Here is an 11,474-nt window from a genome sequence, read left to right as displayed (position 1 = left end):
ATAAGGTGCCAGTCCCCCCAAAGCAAGACCTGGGGCTTTGCCCCCTCCCTTACAGGTCTGGGTGGTAAGTAAATGGTAGCATGCTCCCTAAGTGCCTGGGAGTGAGTGTTGGAAGAAGGAATGATGAGGCAGAAAGGGCCCAAGGTTTGCCACCTAAAAATTATGTAAACTTGGACAAGTCAGTTCTTGTTTTTGAACCCAGTTTCCTCGTCTATGAAACTGGATCATAATATCTGCTCCCCTGGTTTTTGTGGGAATAACGTAAGATCAGGCAAGGCTCTGCTTCATAGTGGGTGCTTGGAAAGTGATCGATAGCTATTATTATGATTTTGGAAAAAGCACAGAACAGATGATCACATTCATGAATTGTCCCTGTGGGTGATGCAGACTGTCCTCGTTGGGGTCTAGGGCTTAGGAGTCAGCAACTGAGATCCTTCGTCCAGTGAAAAGGGCTCAGAGTGCGCCCTGCACATCGCGGTTCCGGAGGCTGTAGATGACAGGGTTTAGCATGGGGGTGACTACGGTGTACATGACAGTGGCCACACGGCCCCGCTCTGCCTCATACCGGGATGTGGGCTGGAAGTAGACTGTGATGACTGTCCCGTAGAAGAGGCCGACCACTGCCAGGTGGGAGCCACAGGTGGATACAGCCCAGAGCCTCCCAGATGCTGAGGGCAGCCCGAGCACTGCAGCTGCAATGGCCCCATAGGAGGCCAGAATGAGCAGGAAGGGAGTGACCACCACTGCAGCACCCTCAGTGAAGATGAGCAGCTGGATGTGGCGGGTGCAGAGCAGGAGAGCCTTAAGAGAGGCTGGTGGTCACAGAAGAAGTGGGGCACTTGGGGGGAGGCAGAAGGATAGGCGGGCCATAAGCAGGCTATGCAGGAGGGAGTGGAGGTGGGACACCAGCCATGCGGTCCCCACCAGGGCTGTGCACACGGCCCGGGACATCCTTGTGGCATAGTGGAGAGGCTGTCGGATGGCCACGTAGCGGTCATAGGCCATGGCGGCCAGGAGACAGCTATCAGTTCCACCCAGGGCAAAGAAGAAGTACATCTGGGTCAGGCAGCCAGCTAGGAAGATGGAGCGGTCGTGGGCCAGCAAGTTGGCCAACATCTTGGGGACAGTGACGGAAGTAAAGCAGAGGTCAGCAAAGGACAGATGGGCCAGCAGGAAGTACATGGGTATGTGCAGGGCTGGACTGGCCCGGATGGCGGCCACAATGAGTCCATTACCCAGGATGCCTGCCACATACAGGCCCAAGAATAGCATGAAGAGAGGCCGCCGCTGTCCAGGACTTGTTGTCAGTCCCAAAAGGATGAATGGGCCTCCCTCTGAAGACTCATTGGCAGCATCCATGGCTGGGCTGGTTTTCCCTTAAAACCGCCAGGGTTCTTTCTACTCCTGGGTCGTTTCCCCAGTGTCTAAGGAGAAGGGTGAAGGGCGACTACATTTCTCAAGGCTTCCTAGCAATGGGGAAAATCATGGGTTTGGAGTCAGACAGCCCTGGTATTACACACAGGTGTGACTGTGGGCAAGTCATGTTACCGCCCCAAACCTTCTTCCTTTCTGGCTTTAGGTTTCCCATCTGTAAGATGAGGGAGCTGAACTAGGTGATCTTCTAGGCCACTTCCAGCTTGGATACTTTGTGATTTTAAACAAGGACAGAACAAAAGATGTTGTCCAGGATAGAGGCTGGAGCAGGAAGAAAGTATGGAAGAAAAGACCGAGAGAGGATCAATACAGCAGGTAAGAGCTCTGACCCCCAGGCACTTATTTCAGCAAAGTAAGAATGGGGGGAAACAGAACAAAACAAGATGGGAGGGAGGAACACATGAAAAATAAAAATCCCAAATCTGAGTGCCACATATTCATGTAGAAATATAACTCCCAACGCCTAGACCCAGAACCCCGAGGATAAAGAGAAAAACCCCATACCTCAGGAGGGCATAGAGCACAGGGATCTAATTATATTCCGATAACTGGACTGCCTTCAAGTGTTTCACTGGCAGCAGATGATAGAACACAGTCGAGCACTATCTTCAGATTCTGAAGGAAAAAAAATATTTTGAACTTTGAATTCAATATTAAACCAAAATAATAATCAAGTGTGAGAGAAGAATAAAGATATTTTCAGACTTGCCAAAAAAACAAAAAAAAAGAACAAAAGAACCTGGATGATTCCCCACATACCTGGAGAACTTTCCCCCTGAAATCAAGCACTTTTTGAGAATCAAGCTAATGCCCAACCCTTTGTGAGAAACTTGCACAGACAGACAGATGCACCTGCCAGATGGCAACTTGTTTTAACGTCTCCCATTTTTCCCCCGTCTGAATCTCATTGCAGAAATCTTGAACAGTTCTTTAAGGGAGAGTCTTAACAGGAGAGGGGTTTTAGGACACAGGTTTACTGGAGGCTTTGCTGAGACCATTCGTGCAGGGGAATGATCTCCTAATTTCTTCCTGTGTCCTTCTCTATTAAAAATAAATAAAAAAATAAATAAAATAAAGGCCCTCCCTACCCTAGTGTCTTCCTTTTTTTCCTCCATTGGGTAAGAAGAATGTTCTAGCTTTGGCTCCCTGTAGAGCATTTTCTCGAAGTCCCAATCATGTGCCACCTTGGGACATGGTCTCCACATGGGTGGGGTGGAGAGAAAGGAAGAGACTCTGTGGGGAACCTATCGGAGTTTGAACCCCATTCCTCTCCACCCCTGGCCTCATCACAGCCAAATCAGGGGGAACTGGAGAGGGGATCAGGTGGGAGCTGACATTGGCTCTGGCCATGCTCCATCTCTCCTTAGTTCCTGCTTTAACTCCTAGGGCCCATTCTTGTCCTGCTCCTCTGCATGGAGGGGCTTTCCAGGCAGAATTCAGGGACTTGGCCTTGCCCATGTGTAACTGAGTCAGGGAGACAAAAGAAAAATCTGTCAAAATTATGAACTCTGGGTAGATGAAAATCCCAAGAGCATTGGGTCAGAAGGGTCCAGAGCGACGCCAGGCTGAGAGCACTGTGGTTACCCAAGAGGTCAGGGCTATGGCATTCCCTCTCCTAACCTTGATTCTGCCTCTGGATGTTGTAATCTAAACACAAAGCAGTCTATTGTACTGGACCAAGTGCTAATCTGAGTATGTTCATAACTGCGAATGAAATACAAATGTACCGATAACCATCTTGTACCCCTAAGCTTTAGGACACATGAATCATTATCTATAACCCCAAATAAATCTTAAATTAAGACCCAAGACATGTCAATTTGATACTTAAAATACTCTTCTTATGTCTCTCATCTAGTTCTGAACCTAGATTAACTGCAATAATAACTTTAGACTGTGACCTAAACTTATCACAAACCTTATCCACACATCAATTTAACTTATCTAACGGATCTCTGATATGGACTACACTCTAACCCGAATGTACTCTAGCAATAAAAGTGAAACCTGAACTCTAGCCTTAATTTGTCCTGTACTCTAAAACTAACGCTCAATTATTTCTTTTTTTTTTTTTTAAAGATTTTATTTATTTATTTGACAGAGAGAGAGATAGCGAGAGCAGGAACACAAGCAGGGGGACTGGGAGAGGAAGAAGCAGGCTTCCCGCAGAGCAGGGAGCCCGATGCGGGACTCGATTCCAGGACCCTGGGATCATGACCTGAGCTGAAGGCAGACGCTTAATGACTGAGCCACCCAGGCGCCCTCCTCATCCATTCTTTGGGCTCAATATTTTTTTTTATGCTTTATGATCTCCACCAACACAAATTCTTCTTGTGGTTCCCCTAACACTTCACATTGTTCCTCTAGCCTGAAATGTCCAGCCTCTTCCTTGTATACCTGAAAAACTCTTTTTGTTGCAGAACGAGCTCAATATCACCTCCTGCAGGAAGCCTTCCTGCCTCCGCTGCAGAGACGCTGTTGCCCTCTGTGTGTTTTAGAGATGCATATACAAGAGCATGTTGTGAGACTGACGAGGAGATGTGATTGTGTGTGATGCAGCAGCAGACTGGAAGCAACCAGAGGCCGGGGCCAGCCATGGAGTCAGCACTCAGGAAATGAGATCCACGTTCTTAGGGTGGGCCGAGGCATAGGTTTTTTTTTTTTTTTTTTTTAAGATTTTATTTATTTATTTGACAGAGAGAGAGAGAGCACAAGCAGGGGGAGTGGGAGAGGGAGAAGTAGGCTGCCCGCCAAGCAGGGAGCCCAATGTGGGGCTTGATCCCAGGACCCTGATTCTGAAGCCATCCACCAGAAATCCCAAGTGGTGAGGATTGGTACAGATACATTGGCCCCTTCCATCTGAGTGACTGAGCCATCCAGGCGCCCGGGCATGGATATTCTTTTTCTGTCAGTCAAACTATACAGGCAGCCCATCAAACTGTTGACTGGAAAGGTCCTAAAAATACCACCGGCAGAGCCATGGGTGATGGCACTCAGATTTGGGACGGGCTCATGTAGGCTCCCTCTAAGTTATGGGTATTTGAGCACCTGGCACAGAACAGAAAAACCACTCAGAACAGAACCAACCCAGTTGCACCAGGAGAATGGGATGACTATCACTGGAACTATGTAGTCATTCTGTCACATTAAAGGATAGTACTGACCGGCTGTCCTGGCCGGGTGTTTATTGGGTAGCCCCAAATGGGACCCAGTGGTTGTATGGTAAAAAATTTTGGCTATGGCTTCCACCTGGATGGTTGTTGGGTCAACGCATCCGGGTTTTCCCTGGGCACAGGGGAGAACCCACCCCTTGGTAACAAAAACTGCCCATTTCCCTCTCCTCAAGGCCAGATGGACATGCATTTTTTTTTTTCTACTGGTATGATCATTTTGCCTGGAGGACATTAGAACATAGTTAGAAGCCCTTACTAAATTTACAAGTTTTAATGATGGTCGGTAAACAAGCCTTAAATGACAGTAAAGCCTGCCTTTGCCGAACACTGAAACGTGTCTAAGGAGAAAAGCTGTCCTTCAAAACAGAATGGACTTGGATATTATTACTGCCTGCAAGGAGGCACCTGGGCTACTATGTAAACAGTACGTTATGTGTTCACACCTGATGAGTCTGCTAATGTATCTTTTTTTTCTCTCTCCACTCCCCCCCTTTTTTAAATTTGGGTATAGTTGACACACCATGTTATATTAGTTTCAGGAGTACATCAGAGTGATACAACATCTCTATTATGCAGTGCTCACAAGGGTGGCCACCCGCTGTCACCATACAACACTGTTGCAATATCCTTATGTATCATCTTTATTAAATCACAGGAGGGCACAAGTGAACGCCCTGAGTAAACTGACCCCCAGCCTAGGGGACTTAATAAATCAGTGGTTCGAATCATGGGGTTCTTGGTGGAAAAACACGTTACTTACTTCGGGAATCATTACCTTAATCCGTGTTTTCTTTTGTATGTACTTATACTGTTGCTATGGTATCTGCTTCCGATGCAGCCAAATAGCCACCAAACAGCCACTTCCATGGGGCGAACCCCCTTGCGGACCGCTCAGGGCACACTGCGGGCGCGGAGGGCGTGCGAGGTGCGGGGAGCGGGTCCCAGGGGTGGAGTGTTGCAGGACCGCACGCATGGAGAGGACGTGACCTCCGGCTGACCCTAGCCTCGGCACGTAGCTCCGCCCACTGTTCCCACAGTGGGAGCCATTTTCAAGGACACAGGCTGGAGAGAGCAAGGTGCCGTTGAGGCGCTCTGGACGGCAAAGTGAGCGAACCCCAATGAGGCCTCTGTCTCTACGAACTTCTACGATTCTGGCCTGCGGGTGTGGGTATCAGCTCATCTTGTGGCGCCCGAGACAAGATGTGCCCCGTGCGCAAGGTCTCTTGCTCGTGAACCCTGCCGCCTACCAGTCCGCGTGGCCTGCCCCCTTGCGTGGTCTTTCCGTGTCCTCCGTGTAGGCAGGCCAGTGTGCGAGCCGGCAGGCGGGGATCCTGTCCCTCTTCGCCGCCGCAGCTGAGCCGTGCTTCCTGTAAGTGGACGGTCTGGGTGGGGGTGACTTTCCTATTCCTCTTGATCTTTCATGATACTTTTTTTTTTTTTTAAGATTTTATTTATTTATTTGAGAGAGAGAGAGAGAACAATCAGGGGGAAAGGCAGGCAGAGGGAGAGAGAGAAGCAGGCTCCTGATACGGGGCTCAATCCCAGGATGCAGGGATCATGACCTGAGCCCAAGGCAGACGCTTAACCGACTGAGCCACCCAGATGCCCCTTACTTTGATTTTTAAAAGTAAAAGTAAAATTAAAATAGACTTTTCATTAGACAATAAAACATTATTTAAAAATTTTTTGCTTTCTATTCTACTTGTGCTGTCAGCACTTTGCAATTGTATTTTTGCTCCTCGGTAAGTACTGTGAACTGAATTGTGTACCCCCACCCACCCAAATTCATGTATTGAAGCCCTAACCTCCAATGTGACTGTGTCTGGAGATAGGGTCTTTAGGAGGTAATTAAGGTTATATGAGGTTTTAAGAGCGGGGCTCTAATCCTATAGGAACAAAATCTTGTTCTCTGGCTGCCATGTGAAGACGCAGAAGGTGGCTATCCGCAGGCGGGGAAAAGGGCTCTCACTGGAAACTGACCTCGCTGGCACCCTGATTTCAGATGTCCAGCCTGCAGAATTGTGAGAAAACAAATTTAGCAAAAATACCCCGAAGGTATTTTGTTATAGCAGCCTGAGCTGGCTAAGGCAATAAGGAAAGCATGTTTGATCCCCAGACAATTGAGCGCCATAGGTGCTGTTGACGTGTGTATGTATGGATGTATGCGTGTTTATACGGCCTTTTAAAAACTTTCAGTCTCATAGAATGAACCTCTAAAGTTGGCCTTGCCACATGTGGATTTTGGTGCTTTCTCAACCTTGATACAAAGGCAAGTTTGTTACAAGGGGTTGGGGACAGTCTAGCTTTGTTAGAGGCTCTACTGTAGGATAATCTAGGACAGTACCTCAAATGCAGAAACCATTCTGAATGCCTCTAGACATAATCTCTGGAAGAGGAAAAGTCATTGATTAATTTTTGAAGTGAAACCAACCTTGAGTTACGGGGAAAATCCAATGTGGTCATGAAAAATGATCTTTTCTTGTGCATTGCTTGATTAGTTTGGTTAATATTTTGTTTGGAATGTGAGTCTGTATGTGTTAATGAGACCTGACTGCAGTTGTCCTTTTGTATGAAGACTGTCAGCTTTTGATTATTAAGGTTTGCTCACCTTGTAAAGGGGTCTTGTGAATGTCTCTTATTTTTTACTATCTGGAAGAGTTTTGTAAGGCAGAAATTAATTCTTTCTTGGAAACATTTTTGCACACCAACTCTCTTGTTTTTGCCATCTGGCCCGGGAATTTTCTTTGAGGAAAGGTTTTAATGGTTACAGATTTATTCAGATTTTAAATTTCTTTTCACCTCAGGTTTTAGTAAGTTATATTTTTATAGGAGTTTGTCTATTTAATCTAAAATTTCAAATGTATTAGCATAATGTTATTTATAACATCCTCTTATTTTATTGTAATATCTGAAGAGATGTGACTATATTTTTCCTGTTATTGGTAATTGGTGGGATATTTTCTCAGTTTCTTTTTTATTTTATTTTATTTTATTATGTTATGTTAGTCACCATATAATACATCATTGGTTTTTGATGTGGTGATCCACGATCCAATGTTTTCATATAACACCCAGTGCTCCATGCAGTACGTGCCCTCCTTAATACCCATCACCAGGCTAACCAATCCCCCCTCCCCCCTCCCCTCTAAAACCCTGTTTGTTTCTCAGAGTCCATAGTCTCTCATGGTTCATCTCTCCCTCCAATTCCCCTCCCCCCATTTTTCCTTTCCTTCTCCTAATGTCCTCCATGCTATTCCTTATGTTCCACAAATAAGTGAAACCATATGATAATTGACTTTCTCTGCTTGACTTATTTCACTTAGCATAATCTCCTCCAGTCCCATCCACGTTGATGTACAAGTTTGTTATTCATCCTTTCTGATGGCTGAGTAATATTCCATTGTATATATGGACCACATCTTCTTTATCCATTTGTCTGTTGAAGGGCATCTCAGCTCTTTCCACAGTTTGGCTATTGCGGATATTGCTGCTATGAACATTGGGGTGCATATGGCCCTTCTTTTCACTACATGTGTGTCTTTGGGGTAAATACCCAGGAGTGCAATTGCTGGGTCCTAGGGTAGCTCTATTTTTAAATTTTTGAGGAACCTCCACACTGTTTTCCAAAGTGGCTGTACCAACTTGCATTCCCACCAACAGTGTAAGAGGGTTCCCCTTTCTCCACAACCTCTCCAACATTTGTTGTTTCTTGCCCTGTCCATTTTTGCCATTCTAACTGGTGTAAGGTGGTATCTCAGTGTGGTTTTGATTTGGATTTCCCTGATGGCTAATGATGATGAACATTTTTTCATGTGTCTGTTAGCCATTTGTATGTCTTCTTCAGAGAAGTGTCTGTTCATATCTTCTGCCCACTTTTTGACTTGATTATTTGTTTTTTGGGTGTTGAGTTTGAGAAGTTCTTTATAGATCTTGGATACCAGCCCTTTATCTGTAGTGTCATTTGCAAATATCTTCTCCCATTCTGTGGGTTGCCTCTTTGTTTTGTTGACTGTTTCCTTTGCTGTGCAGAAGCTTTTTATCTTGATGAAGTCCCAAAAGTTCATTTTTGCTTTTGTTTCACTAGCCTTTGGAGATGTATCTTGAAAGAAGTTGCTGTGGCCGATGTCAAAGAGGTTACTGCCTATGTTCTCCTCTAGGAGTTTGATGGATTCCTGTCTCAGATTGAGGTCTTTCATCCACTTTGAGTTTATCTTTGTGTATGGTGTTAGAGAATGGTCGAGTTTCATTCTTCTGCCTGTGGCTGACCAATTTTCCCAGCACCATTTATTGAAGAGACTGTCTTTTTTCCATTGCATGTTTTTTCCTGCTTTGTCAAAGATTATTTGACCACAGAGTTGAGGGTCCATATCTGGGTTCTCTATTCTGTTCCATTGGTCTATATGTCTGTTTTTGTGCCAGTACCATGCTGTCTTGGTGATCACTGCTTTGTAATATAGCTTGAAATCGGACAATGTGACGCCCCCAGCTTTGTTTTTCTTTTTCAACATTTCCTTGGCAATTCGGGGTCTTTTCTGATTCCATAAAAATTTTAGGATTGTTTGTTCCAGCACTTTGAAAAATGTCATTGGAGTTTTGATCGGTATGGCATTGAAGGTATAGATTGCTCTGGGTAGCATAGACATTTTAACAATGTTTATTCTTCCGGTCCATGAGCATGGAATATTTTTCCATCTTTTTGTGTCTTCTTCAATTTCTTTCATGAGTGTTTTGTAGATCCTAGAGTATAGAGCCTTTACCTCTTTGGTTAGGTTTATTCCGAGGTATCTTATGGTTTTTGGTGCTATTGTAAATGGAATCGTTTCTCTAATTTCTCTTTCTACAGTTGCGTTGTTAGTGTATAAGAAAGCAACTGATTTCTGTGCATTGATTTTGTATCCTGCCACATGACTGAATTGCTGGATGAGTTCTAGTAATTTGGGGGTGGAGTCTTTTGGGTTTTCCACATAAAGTATCATGTTGTCTGCGAAAAGAGAGAGTTTGACTTCTTCTTTGCCAATTTGAATACATTTTATTTCTTCTTGTTGTCTGATTGCTGTTGCTAGGACTTCTAGTACTATGTTGAACAATAGTGGAGAGAGTGGGCATCCTTGACATGTTCCTGATCTTAAGGGAAAGGCTCTCAGCTTTTCCCCATTGAGGATGATATTCGCTGTGGGTTTTTCATAGATGGATTTTATGAGCTTGAGGAATGTTCCCTCTTTCCCTATACTCTGAAGAGTTTTAATCAGGAAAGGATGTTGTATTTTGTCAAATGCTTTTTCTGCATCAATTGAGAGGACCATACGGTTCTTCTCCCTCCTCTTATTAATGTGTTCTATCACATTGATTGATTTGCGAATGTTGAAACACCCTTGCATCCTGGGGATAAATCCCACTTGGTCGTGGTGGATGATCCTTTTAATGTATTGTTGGATCCTATTAGCTAGGATTTTGTTGAGGATTTTGGAATCCATATTCATCAGGGATATCGGTCTGAAATTCTCCTTTTTGATGGGGTCTTTGCCTGATTTGGGGATTAAGGTAATGCTGGCCTCATAGAATGAGTTTGGAAGTTTTCCTTCTGTTTCTATTTTTTAAAACAGCTTCAATAGAATAGGTATTATTTCTTCTTTGAATGTTTGGTAGAATTCCCCAGGGAATCCATCAGGCCCTGGACTCTTGTTTTTTGGGAGGTTTTTGATCACTGCTTCAATCTCGTTACTGGTTATTGGCCTATTCAGGTTGCCAATTTCTTCCTGTTTCGGTCTTGGCAGCTTATAGGTTTCCAGGAAGGCCTCCATTTCATCCAGATTGCTCAGTTTATTGGCATATAGTTGTTGATAATAATTTCTAATAATTGTTTCTATTTCCTTGGTGTTAGTCATGATGTCTCCCCTTTCATTCATAATTTTATTAATTTAGGTCCTTTCTCTTTTCTTTTGGATATGTCTGGCCAGTGGTTTATCGATCTTATTAATTCTTGCAAAGAACCGACTTCTAGTTTCGTTGATCTGATCTATTGTGTTTCTGGTTTCTAATTCATTGATTTCTGCTCTAATTTTAATTATTTCTCTTCTAATGCATGGCTTAGGCATCATTTGTTGCTTTTTCTCTAGTTCTTTAAGGTGTAGAGTTAGTTGGTGAATTCGGGTGAGGCTTGGATGGCTTGGATGGCTATGTATTTCCCCCTTAGGACTGTCTTTGCAGTATCCCATAGGTTTTGGACCAATGTGTCTTCGTTCTCATTGATTTCCATGAATTGTTTAAGTTCTTCTTTGATTTCCTGGTTGACCCAAACATTCTTGAGCAGAGTGGTCTTTAGCTTCCAAGTGTTTGAATTTCTGCCAAATTTTTTCTTGTGATTGAGTTCCAGTTTTAGAGCATTGTGGTCTGAGAATATGCAGGGAATAATCTCAATCTTTTGGTATCGGTTGAGACCTGATTTGTGACCCAGTATATGGTCTATTCTGGAGAAAGTTCCATGTGTGCTCAAGAAGAATGAGTATTCTGTTGTTTTAGGGTGGAATGTTCTGTAAATATCTGTGAGGTCCATCTGGTCCAATGTATCATTCAAAGCTCTTGTTTCCTTGTTTCCTTGATTTTCTGCTTAGATGATCTGTCCATTGCTGAGAGTGGAGTATTGAGGTCTCCTACAATTAACGTATTGTTATCAATATGACTCTTTATTTTGGTTAACAGTTGGCTTATGTAGATGGCTGCTCCCATGTTGGGGGCATAGATATTCACAATTGTTAGATCTTCTTGTTGGATAGACCCTTTAAGAATGATATAGTGTCCTTCTGTGTCTCTTATTACAGACTTTAGTTTAAAATCTAATTTGTGGGTGCCTGGGTGGCTCAGTTGGTT

At 44.1% G+C, this 11,474-nt stretch overlaps 1 pseudogene; it reads right to left on the bottom strand.

Moving 5' to 3' along the window:
- Positions 1-411: 411 nt before the first annotated feature.
- Positions 412-1,359, bottom strand: LOC110581850 (annotated as a pseudogene).
- Positions 1,360-11,474: the final 10,115 nt, after the last annotated feature.

This window comes from Neomonachus schauinslandi, chromosome 13 (assembly GCF_002201575.2).
Source record: "Neomonachus schauinslandi chromosome 13, ASM220157v2, whole genome shotgun sequence".
Classification (NCBI taxonomy): domain Eukaryota; kingdom Metazoa; phylum Chordata; class Mammalia; order Carnivora; family Phocidae; genus Neomonachus; species Neomonachus schauinslandi.
The sequence above is the reverse complement of the archived record's forward strand: the minus strand, read 5'-3'. Positions and strand labels throughout refer to the sequence as shown.